The sequence below is a fragment of the Platalea leucorodia genome (genome assembly GCF_965183815.1).
Source record: "Platalea leucorodia genome assembly, contig: HAP1_HAP1_SCAFFOLD_124, whole genome shotgun sequence".
NCBI lineage: Eukaryota > Metazoa > Chordata > Aves > Pelecaniformes > Threskiornithidae > Platalea > Platalea leucorodia.
The window spans coordinates 59,493-69,693 of record NW_028121413.1 but is presented as its reverse complement, the minus strand read 5'-3'; positions in this window follow the sequence as shown (position 1 = coordinate 69,693).

Genomic DNA, 10,201 nt, shown 5'->3' with positions numbered 1-10,201 from the left:
GCTACCCTTTCAGTGACATTTCTTTTTCCTCACATCCAGTCTGAACCTTCCAAGCTGCACTTTGTGGAGGCTTCCTTCTCTTCCCACTACCAGGAAAAGCTCCATCACCTCTGAGGCCACCCTTCAAGCAGTTGCACGCTACTACTAGAGTGCCCTGAGCCTCCACTTCACCAGGCGAAAGAAGCCCAAGTCCTTCAGCCTCTCCACACAGGCCCCATTCCCTATCCTGGCAGATGTCCCCTGGGGCCGCTCCAGGTCTCCCACTCTACCAGACGAGGGAACCCCACACCCGGACACACTACTCCAGATGTGGCCACACCAGTGCTGAGTGAAGGGGGACGACAACACCCTGGTCTGGGTGGCCACAGTCCTCCTAATGCAGCCCTGTATGCAGCTGGCCTTAGTCACTGTTTATAGTGTTTGCTCTGTCAAATGGCATTTGAAATGATACCTCACAGGGTCTACATGCCTTTCTTACGGGGGATGTGACAAAGCAGAACCTCCAGGTACAAAACCACAACCAAGTCACGTGCCTGCTGCTGCCTACCAGGTCCTCAGGCAGAAGTGATGTCCTAGTCAACAGCCCAGCCACGTCTCTGCCGATGGCCAGTGACCCAAAGAGACTGGAGATTCCAGTGTCCTCACACTTCCCCTTCATGGCCATGTGCCTCCTACTGGCCTAGGAGCTTCTCAGACATCACTGATGTCATCATAATAGCCCAACCCATCAGCCGCCTTCTGGCCTACCAACTCACCAGACAAAAGTAACCTCACCATGACCTTCCAAGCCACGTGCCTGCTGCTGGCCTTTCAGCTTCTCCAGTAGACACAACCAAGCCATGTACCTGCTGCTGTCCCATCAGGTGCTCAGTTGGAAGGGATGTGACAACCCCTATCCAAGCCCTCTTCATGCATGGGCCTACCAGGTATTAGAGAAAGTGATTCCCACAGTCAGCTTGCCAACCGCGTGCCTTCTGCTGGCCGCCTAGGGACACTGGCAAATGGGAGCCTAAAAGTACGTGTCCCCGCCATGAGTCAAGGGCTGAGCTATCAGCTACTGCAGAAAGAAGTGACCTCAGAGTCCCGTTCCCAGCCATGTTCCTGCTGCTGCCCTATCAACTCCAGAGACAGAAGTGACCTCACAGCCACCTTGAAGGCCTTGTGCCTTCTGCTGGCCCATGGGATCCTGAGGCACAGCTGACCTCACCATAGCATTCCCACCCATCTCTTCCTTGTGGCCTATGAGCTGATCAGATACAGGTCACCTGACATTCCTCTTCCAGTGCCATGCGACTGTTCTGGGACCTCACGATCCCCCTCCTGCCCCAAGGGGCCAAACAGCTTAAGTTAGGGTTAGGAAAGGGTTGAAGGTGAGGGGGTTGGAGAGCAGGAATGAGGGCTTTGGGGCTTAGGTGTTCAGGTTAGGGCTTCGAGATCAGAGCTCACCTTTCAGTGTTGGGGATTGGGCAAAGGCTTAGGGAGAGGGCTTGCTGTTCTTCTGTTCACCTAGAAATTTAGAAGACATCAGAGCAACTACCTTCGCTGCTTCTACTGCAAAGCTGTTCTTGACAACAGGAAATCCTCTTCCGACTTGAGCGTGTGCTTCTTTAGCAGTTAGTTCCCTGTCAGCAGAAAAGAACTGGACCTGGTCAGCCCAGCACTGCCCCAAATGACCCAGGCTGGGCAGTCCATCCTGAGCTGCCACAGCAGGGCTTCAGGGCCCGCAGGTCACGTTGCTTCATCAGAGCACAGTGACACATTCTACATGGAAATCTGAGAATAAAGGACTCGGCAGCCCCTTTGCATGGGAAAGAGGGGTGAGAGGGTGAGATGCTGGTGGGCAGAGGTGGTTGGGGGGTGACCCGGAGGGCAGGAGCACCAGGAGGAGCGCGAGCCTGCTGCTGTACCTGCCATGGCAGTTGGGCAGTGTGGGGCTGGGTTGGGGCAAACAGCATTCTGAGGGGTCCGTCCCCATGGCGATCATTCCGCCAGCACCTGCTTCAGCCAGCCTTGCGATGCTTTGATTTTTCAAACCACAACAACTTCCCACCTCCATGATTTTCCATCCTGCTGATGATTTCGTGCCCTCAGTGTTGGTTTCCCAGCCCCACAATGGTTCCCCGTCCCAGTGATGATTTCCCATCCCAATGATGGTTTGCTACCCCAGTGGTCTCCCATCCCAAACATGATGCTTTGGGGGAGGCGAATTTCCTGTCCAAGGGGAAGGGATGGGGCCAGCCCCAGTGGCCCTGTGATGCCAACATGCCTGTGCTGCCCCATCCTGCCCTGGTGGTTGGGATGGGGGGTTGGGGGTGGGGGCACTTCTGGGTTGTTTTTGTCCTCCCCTCTGTGCCCTGGGGGGCAACTGCTGCTCCCAACTGTGGTGGAACCAGTGCCGGTACCGGTACTGTGTAGCCATGATGGGGAGCTGTCATGAAAATTTGGCAAGTGGGCTATGCTGACTGAGGAGGGAAGCTGGGACGCAGAGTATAGCACTACAAGAGGAATTCTTGCATTCGTGCGCATGAGATGTCCCATTCAAACCGGGGCACCACAAATGCAGTTTTACACATGCTTCTTATGCCTTTCAAGCGTTCAGGTCCGATACAATTTTACCAATTGCTGCTTAACACACACACAGGTTGCTTTTTTGCAAAGCAACTCTAATTCTGTGGTGTCGTCATCCATCTGCTGCTTTCTTGATCTTGGCATCCCTGGAGTTGGTCTGGCTGCAGATCCTGGTCTCTGATGGCAGATAAGGGGAGGGTTTCACAGAGGTGTCGGAGGGGCTGGGATGCTGGCGTGAGCTGGGTCATCCAGGGGCATCCTTTCTTCTTCAGGGTGGGGGCTGTCCTTCTCCTCCTTGCAGTGAGCTGGGGCCCTTTAGTCATGCTGACTGAACCATGACTGTGCAGTATACAATGTCAACTAGATGTTTATCCATCTGTCTGTCTTCAGGAACTTGACCCAATTTCATACTCTCATGACTAATTGCTGCAATAGTTAGGGCATGAGATTTTCCTAAGAGAGCCCCTGGGGTGTCCCTCTGTGGGGGTCCCTGGGAGGTACTTGCGGGGGTTGCTCGTAGATGGGTGGGAGTTGGAGGTACTGGGGGCGATGGTAGCAGCGTGGGGTGGGGATGCTGTTCCTGGGGACACCAGTTCCAGCCTGCGGTGGGGATGCCCGCAGTGGGGCTGTCAGCAGCAGGACAGGGCAGAGATACCAGGGGTGTTGGTACCAGGCCGGGGCGGGGATGCCAGTTCCGGGGTGGTGGTTCCCGTTGGGAACCGCAAAGTGGTGCCGCCTTTCATAGGGGTGGCCGCCTTTCACCAGGGAATGAAACGGAGGAACAAGGAGCACTAGTTCAGAGCCAGCCCGTGGCTGTATCTTGGGGGCAGAAAAAATTCATTGGAAATGAACCTGTAAGAGACCAGGTGCTTTGCTCCACGAGTCTCATGGACACAGTCTTGTACCTGGGAAGAGTGGAAAAGAAACCCTCAGCAACCCAAATGTGGCAGCCAAAGCTGGGAACAGGCATGCTTACAGCCCTGGGCAGGTTTTTATTCATCCAGCTGGTGTGGCTCAGGGAGGAGGCGGGAGCTCTGACGGCAGATGAGCAGCCCTTTGCCAGCAGTGCATGGGGAAGCCCAGCGGCTGATGGCTGCAGGAGGTGCCCGGGCCAGGGCAGCTGTGTGGCCTCCAGGGGACTCATCCCCATGTGGGCCCATGTCACAAAGGGGCAGTGATGCAGCACCCACCCGGTGCTTGTGACCTCACCTGGCCAGGGCTTGGAATCCGGAAAAGCAGGCCAGCGAAAGCTAGTTGGGCTGAGCTGCCCTTCGGGATAACTCAGCTCCTTCCATTGCTACTTGCGTACCCACTTTTTTCCAACCCTTTATCATTTCCTGCCCACTTCTCCTCAACTTCCATCCTCGGTCAAAGGTAATTATGATTTGACTTTCAGGACACATCATAGAGTAGGTAGACATGGGATAAAAGTATAGGCTGGTCTGTGCCTTCCGAGCTCTAGGCTGAGCTATTACACCTTTCTAGGCTGGCCAGATATGGGCTCTGGGTAGAGTTCCTCTTTGCGAATTCTTATATTTCTTTACCATATCCCAGGATAGGTAAGTAGGGGGGTGGCAGTGTAGTCTGAGGCGTTGGGCTCAGCCTGGAATGACAAGAAGCCCACCCTGACTGATGGGGTAGGAAGGGAGACAGAAAAGGAGGACGCCAAAGGCAGCCATTAAAGTAGCGGCCAAAAGCCGGTCACTCCTGTGTACAAGGTGGGAAAGTGTGGGCTGGAGACCAGAGGGCTCTGCTGCTAATGCTGGCCACAGGTAAGCAGCAGGTCCCCTTCAGAGAAGGTGACACGCAATGCAGTCTGTCAAAAGGGCCTTGGTAATTGCTGTCAATTGGAGTCCTGTGACAGGGACAGCAGGGCCGTCAGCCTGCAGCTCTGCAGCACTTACAAGTACCACTGAAACACTTCTGATGGCAGACGTTGATCTGTGGGTTTCATTTGGAATTTTGGAATTTGGGAATTTTTTTCAATCGTTTTGTTGAACTGCAGTTATTTCTTTGCAATCATCCAGGCTCGCCCAGGTGTTTTTGATTAGACACAGGAAAACACGTTTTGTCCCTCCCCTGCCACTATGGACAAGACTTTGAAAGAGGACTTTGCTCGTAGAAAGGTCTGACATCAGTAGGGTTACCTTCTGGGCTAGGGACTTCCTTGTTTTCATCAAGTTACAATCAGGAAAAGGGAAGACTTGACCTGATAATCCAGTTCAGGAGTCTAGAGGGAAAGGAAGGTAGCCTGAGGCACAGAAATCAGAGTGTGGGTTTCATGGTGTTTTGGCAAAGTAAGCAGGGCAACAGACTCTTTTCCAAAACTGTTTCTTGACCAGTCATTGTCAATGGCAGTGTTAGGCTTCCCCCAGTGGTTCTGTGTTGGAGGTTAGAGCTGCTTGTCCTGGGGGCTCCTGTACAGAACTCGACTTTTAAAAGATGCTTTCATGCAACAGCATCGTCTCGTCTCTTTTCCAATGTCATTTCCCTGCAGCCATTGCCGAGGGAATGGCTCTGCCACAGAGGATCCTCTTCCCCCCGGAGAAGCTTTGCATGGCCTGGCAGCAAAGACAGAGAGCTGGAGCAGGACTCCACAACCTGGGCAACACGTGCTACCTCAACTCCGTCCTGCAGTGCCTGACGTACACACCCCCTCTCGCCAACTACCTGCTGTCTCGTGAGCACAGCCGCTCGTGTCAGTACTTTTATGAACAGCTCCTTGCAAATCTGGTGGGCTCTTCCCAAGGATTCCCAGCATTTGGAATTTGGTTGAGGACAAAAGCAGCCCTCCTCTGTCAATCCCCCGAGTTGGTGTGCTTTGAACACTCAAGCCTAGAAGCCCCTTGTCCTATCTTGGTGTGTTCATCTTCAGAAAGGCACCTCTTTCTAGCCCCCGCTCTCGGTCCCTATGCCTGCAAGTTAAACTCTCTTTGCTTCTTGCACAGAAAACTTTTGTCAGTTCAGCATCCCTCTGAAGAAAGTTTTCTGTGCACTGAAATGTCCCAGGCTCGGTGGGCCATTGGCACCTCGGGAGAAGAGGAGTGGGGGCTGTCCTTGTAACTTCAAGATCTCCACTAGGTTTCCCACCGCTCTGGATATCTTGCTAACCTGAGAAGCTTCCCTCCCTCCCTTCCTTTTCAGGTCGCCAGCAAGGCTTCTGCATGATGTGCAGAATGGAAGCGCACGTTAACAAGGTCCTGCATTCCTCAGCCAGTGCCATCCAGCCTTGGACTGTAGTCAATGTCCTCCCACGTGAGTCATTCCAGGTGCTTTTACAGGTTTCCTTCCCTTCCTGTGGGGGACAACTACTAACTTCTTCTTTCTTAGGAATAGGAGAACATTTCCAGCATGGCAGGCAGGAAGACGCCCACGAGTTCTTACGCTGCACTGTCGATGCCATGCAGAGAGCTTGTCTGAGTGGAAGCAGCGAGTAAGCACGAGCAAATTCCCTTTTCAATGCTCCTGAGCCCTTTGGACTCCTTGGCGTACTCCCATCAAGGAAACCCTACAGACGGGGTTTTCAGACAAAGCAAAACTCTTGGAGGAGAAAATTCTCTGCCCTACTTCTGACCTCCCTGCCTTACCCTTTATTAACAGCTTGGATGTCTCTTCTCAAGCAACTACCATCGTCCACCAAATATTTGGGGGCATGCTGAGATCCAGAGGTACTTTTCCATGACTATTGCTCTCCTTGGAATTGTCTGTGTCCTTCTCTCTGCCTGTGATAAACAGCTCATTGTGTGACTGGCGTAGCAGGTATGGAGGCCGTAAACCGGCGCAGTCAGTCGACTTCCCCTATCGCTGAGCATTTTGATTTGCCTTGCAGTCACGTGCTTGAGCTGCAAAGCGGTTTCCGATTCCTACGAGGCCTTCCTGGATGTTCCTTTGGATATAAATGTAAGAGGGTTTGTAACTGGGATTCAAGACATCCCAAGGCCCCTGTAGCTTTCCAGAATAAACGCAGGTGGCGTAAAAACAAATACTGCAACCCCAAGAGAAGAGAGCTTGGTGGTGGGTGGGAAGTGGAATGGACTGTGTCCTTCCGGGAGGCCATGGCAGTGGTCTCCCTCTAGGTGCTGGCTTTAAGCTGGACAAGCACGCATTATCCTCCCTGCACCCTTGAGGGACTCTCATCCTTCTTCCCTTTGCCCTCTCTCAACACCCGTCTGTCTCCCAGGCGGATGGGTTGTGTTGTTTTCATTACGATGACCCTGCACCCCATCGGTAGCTGAACTGAGTGGTGCCACAGAGAGGTCACTCTTGATAGCCCTGGGCATTCCTGGGAAATGAGGGAAATGTTTAGCATAATACCCTCTTTCTGCCTCCTTCTGGACACTGCTTGTGGGTTCACAGTGGGTCTCCTCAGCCTCAGCTACCTGGGCCTTCTTGGCAGCTCTTAGCTAAGTGTTTGGGCAAGGGCGTTTCCCCGAGCTCAGTGCTCTCCTTTCTCCCTCCTCCAGGCAGCCTCATCTGTCACCACAGCTCTGGAGGACTTTGTCAAACCCGAGCAGCTGGATGGTGAAAACTGCTTTAACTGTAGCAAGTAAGATGATTACTAACGACATATTAATGCTAGATCCTTCATGAAGGTGCTGCATGTCATCGTGCATAAGTCATCTTTTCAAGGAGGTTTAATGCACAATAATGGGTCGCAGCTGTTGTTTAATCTGGCACTTATGGTTCTGAATAGCCTTAAAACAGCATCAGGATGTGTGAGACAGGAAAGCTTGTCTTGCCTTCTGGCGGGGAAAAAGGCTGCCCTTCAGCATCTGGCTCTGTGCTTGGTTTCAAGGTGTGACAAGATGGTTGCCGCCTCCAAGAGGTTTACAATCCATCACGTGCCCAAGGTTCTCACCGTGTGTCTGAAAAGGTTTGAACATTTCACCGGCAGGAAGATCAGCAAGGTGCGTACGCAATTGGAGTGCAACTTTCTCTTCCTGGAGCGGGAGATTTCCCAAAGCAGTATGGGAAAGAACAGTTTCCTGCCACCCAAACCATTACATGCTGAAGGCTATTCCATGTACTATCTCAGGATCATTTCTGAGCCTTCTTGGTCTCTCCGTAGGTGGTGGAGTATCCTGAGTACTTGGATCTTCGGCCATACACATCTCGGACAGCAGGAGAACCGCTCCTCTACGCCTTGTATGCTGTCCTGGTACACAGCGGTGTTAGCTGTCATGCAGGACACTATTTCTGCTACACCAAGGTCAAGAGCAACTTCCTTCCTAGCAGGGGAAAAATGTGTGCTGGGGAAGGCAAACTTTCACAGCAGGGTTACTGGCAGCCAAGGTTCTGGGGGAGAAGGTCTCCTTCCCGGCTGCGTTGGATTTCTTTTGGCGTCCTCTTGGTTCTGTAGTTTTCTGCCTGGGTTATCCCTGAGAAACCAGGCAGTTCATCTCCAGCTATCGATGCCTTTCTTTGCAGGCCAGCGATGGACTGTGGTACAAGATGAACGATGCGTCTGTGGATGGTTCTGACATCAACACAGTTCTCAGGCAGCAAGCCTATCTACTGTTCTATGTCAGGTAATAACCAGTATTCAAATGTGTTCCGAATACGTTTCCTTCTCCTGGCTTTGCTCTTTTTCTCCTCATCCTCCTGAGTGTTTCTCTTTCGGTCCTAGGAGACAGTTCCTACCTGCATCATTCAGTGCTGTCAAGTCTGAACTACCCCACCTCCGTCCTTACCTTTCCTTGCCGGGCTTTCGGCTCCTGCCCTGCTGTAAACTGCTCCTTGTCTGCTCTCTGAAGCTGGCTAATGTAGAGAAGAGTACTTAAAGGGGGCCTCCAGGAAAGATGGGGAGGGACTCTTTGTCAGGGAGTGTAGTGATAGGACGAGGGGGAATGGTTTTAAACTGAACGAAGGAAGATGTAAATTAGGTATTAGGGAGAAATTTTTTACGGTGAGGGTGGTGAGACACTGGAAGAGGTTGCCCAGAGAAGCCGTGGATGCCCCCTCCCTGGAAGTGTTCAAGGCTAGGTTGAATGGGACATTGAGCAGCCTGATTGAGTGGAAGGTATCCCTGCCCATGGCAGGGGACTTGGAACTAGATGATCTTTAAGGTCCCTTCCAACCCCAACCGTTCTGTGATTCTACGATTCTATGAAATGGAGGCTGTAGGGGGTATAAAGACAAGGACTTGCTCTGACAGGTGTAGACCTGGTGGGAAGACCCAATCGAATTTCTCATTTGTAGTCTCGGTTACGTCTTCTCTCTGTCACAGAAACTGCTCCAAGAAAATGACTGAACTCCAGGGGAGGCTGCAAGAACAGACCTAAATGGAGATCACTCTTTGTTTCTCCAGGTGCTCTGATTTGAAAACTGGAGAAAGGGCTTCTTCCTCACCAGCACCATCATATGCCCGTCCCTTCCTCAGTCAGCGGGGGGCTGACAGCAAACAGGCGTGCTCTGTGGGACCACAGGGTTTGCCTCGTCGGACTAAGGTAACTGTGGGGAGGTGGGTCAGGGCAGCAGGTGGACAGTGGATTTCTTTCTGGGCTCTTGGCATTGCTCTCTTTTCCCTCCCACACTGCAGCTTTCTTCACAGCCCCAATGCTGCTCCCTCTCAAAGCATCCCACTTGTCTGCCTCTTGGCCCTTTGGCCTTTGCAGCCCTCCAGGAGAGCCTTTGGGAGGCCCTTAGCTGTCCCCTCCCACAGCTTCTGGGCTTTCCTCACTCTTCTGGTCCTTTCAGGAGGAAAGGGCAGGACCTTTTCACAGCTCTCTTTGCAGGACGTGGCGCTGGGCATGGAGGACTCTGCAGAGGACAGCAGCTCCTCTGCAACAGCCAGCAAGAGCCAGCTAACCTGGGCAGGTGCACGGGAGGCATCTGCAGGCTGGCCGGGCTTCATCTGGCCAGGCAGGCTCAGCATCGCCTCCTACGTTGGCTCCTGCTTGCATCGCTTCTTCTATGGCTGTGTAAGGCTGGTGTCCAGAAGGAAAGCTGCGTGCCCGCTGTGCTCTCAACCATGTGAGTGTGTGCTGCACACCATGCGAGAAGACATCAGCAAAGAAGAGCATGGATTCAGCCCTTGTTCCCACTGCCAGAAGAGTGGAGCCAAGGAGAGGGCCCGGAGCAGATCCCCGCAGTGGGGAAAAGATCTCCGCAGCTGGTGCGTGGACACCACAGACTATGACCACTCAGCAGGGAGGAGGAGGAGGAGAACTGGTCCTCCAAGGCATGATCACGCTCCCAGAGATGATGCAGCTGCAGGGCCCTCCAAAAGCAGCTCTCAGTTGGCTCCTGCACCCAGTGCTTCCCGGGAGCAAACCCTGCCAATGCAGAGAGAGCAGAGCACATCTCTGTGGCAGGGCTATGATCTCCGCAGCCGGTTTGTGGAGATCACGGACTACCCCTGCTCAGCAAGGGTGAGGAGGAGGGTGAGAACAAGTCCTCCACATCGTGACCGAGCCCCGAGGGATGACACAGCTCCAGCGCCCTGCAACGCCAGCTCCAAGTGGGCTCCCACACGCAGGGCTGCTCAGAAGCAAACCGTGCCAATGCAGAGAGAGCGGAGCAGATCCCCACAGCGGGGCTATGATCTCCACAGCCGGTTTGTGGAGATCACGGACTACCCCTGCTCAGGAAGGGGGAGGAAGAGGGTGAGAACAAGTCCTCCACATCGTGACCG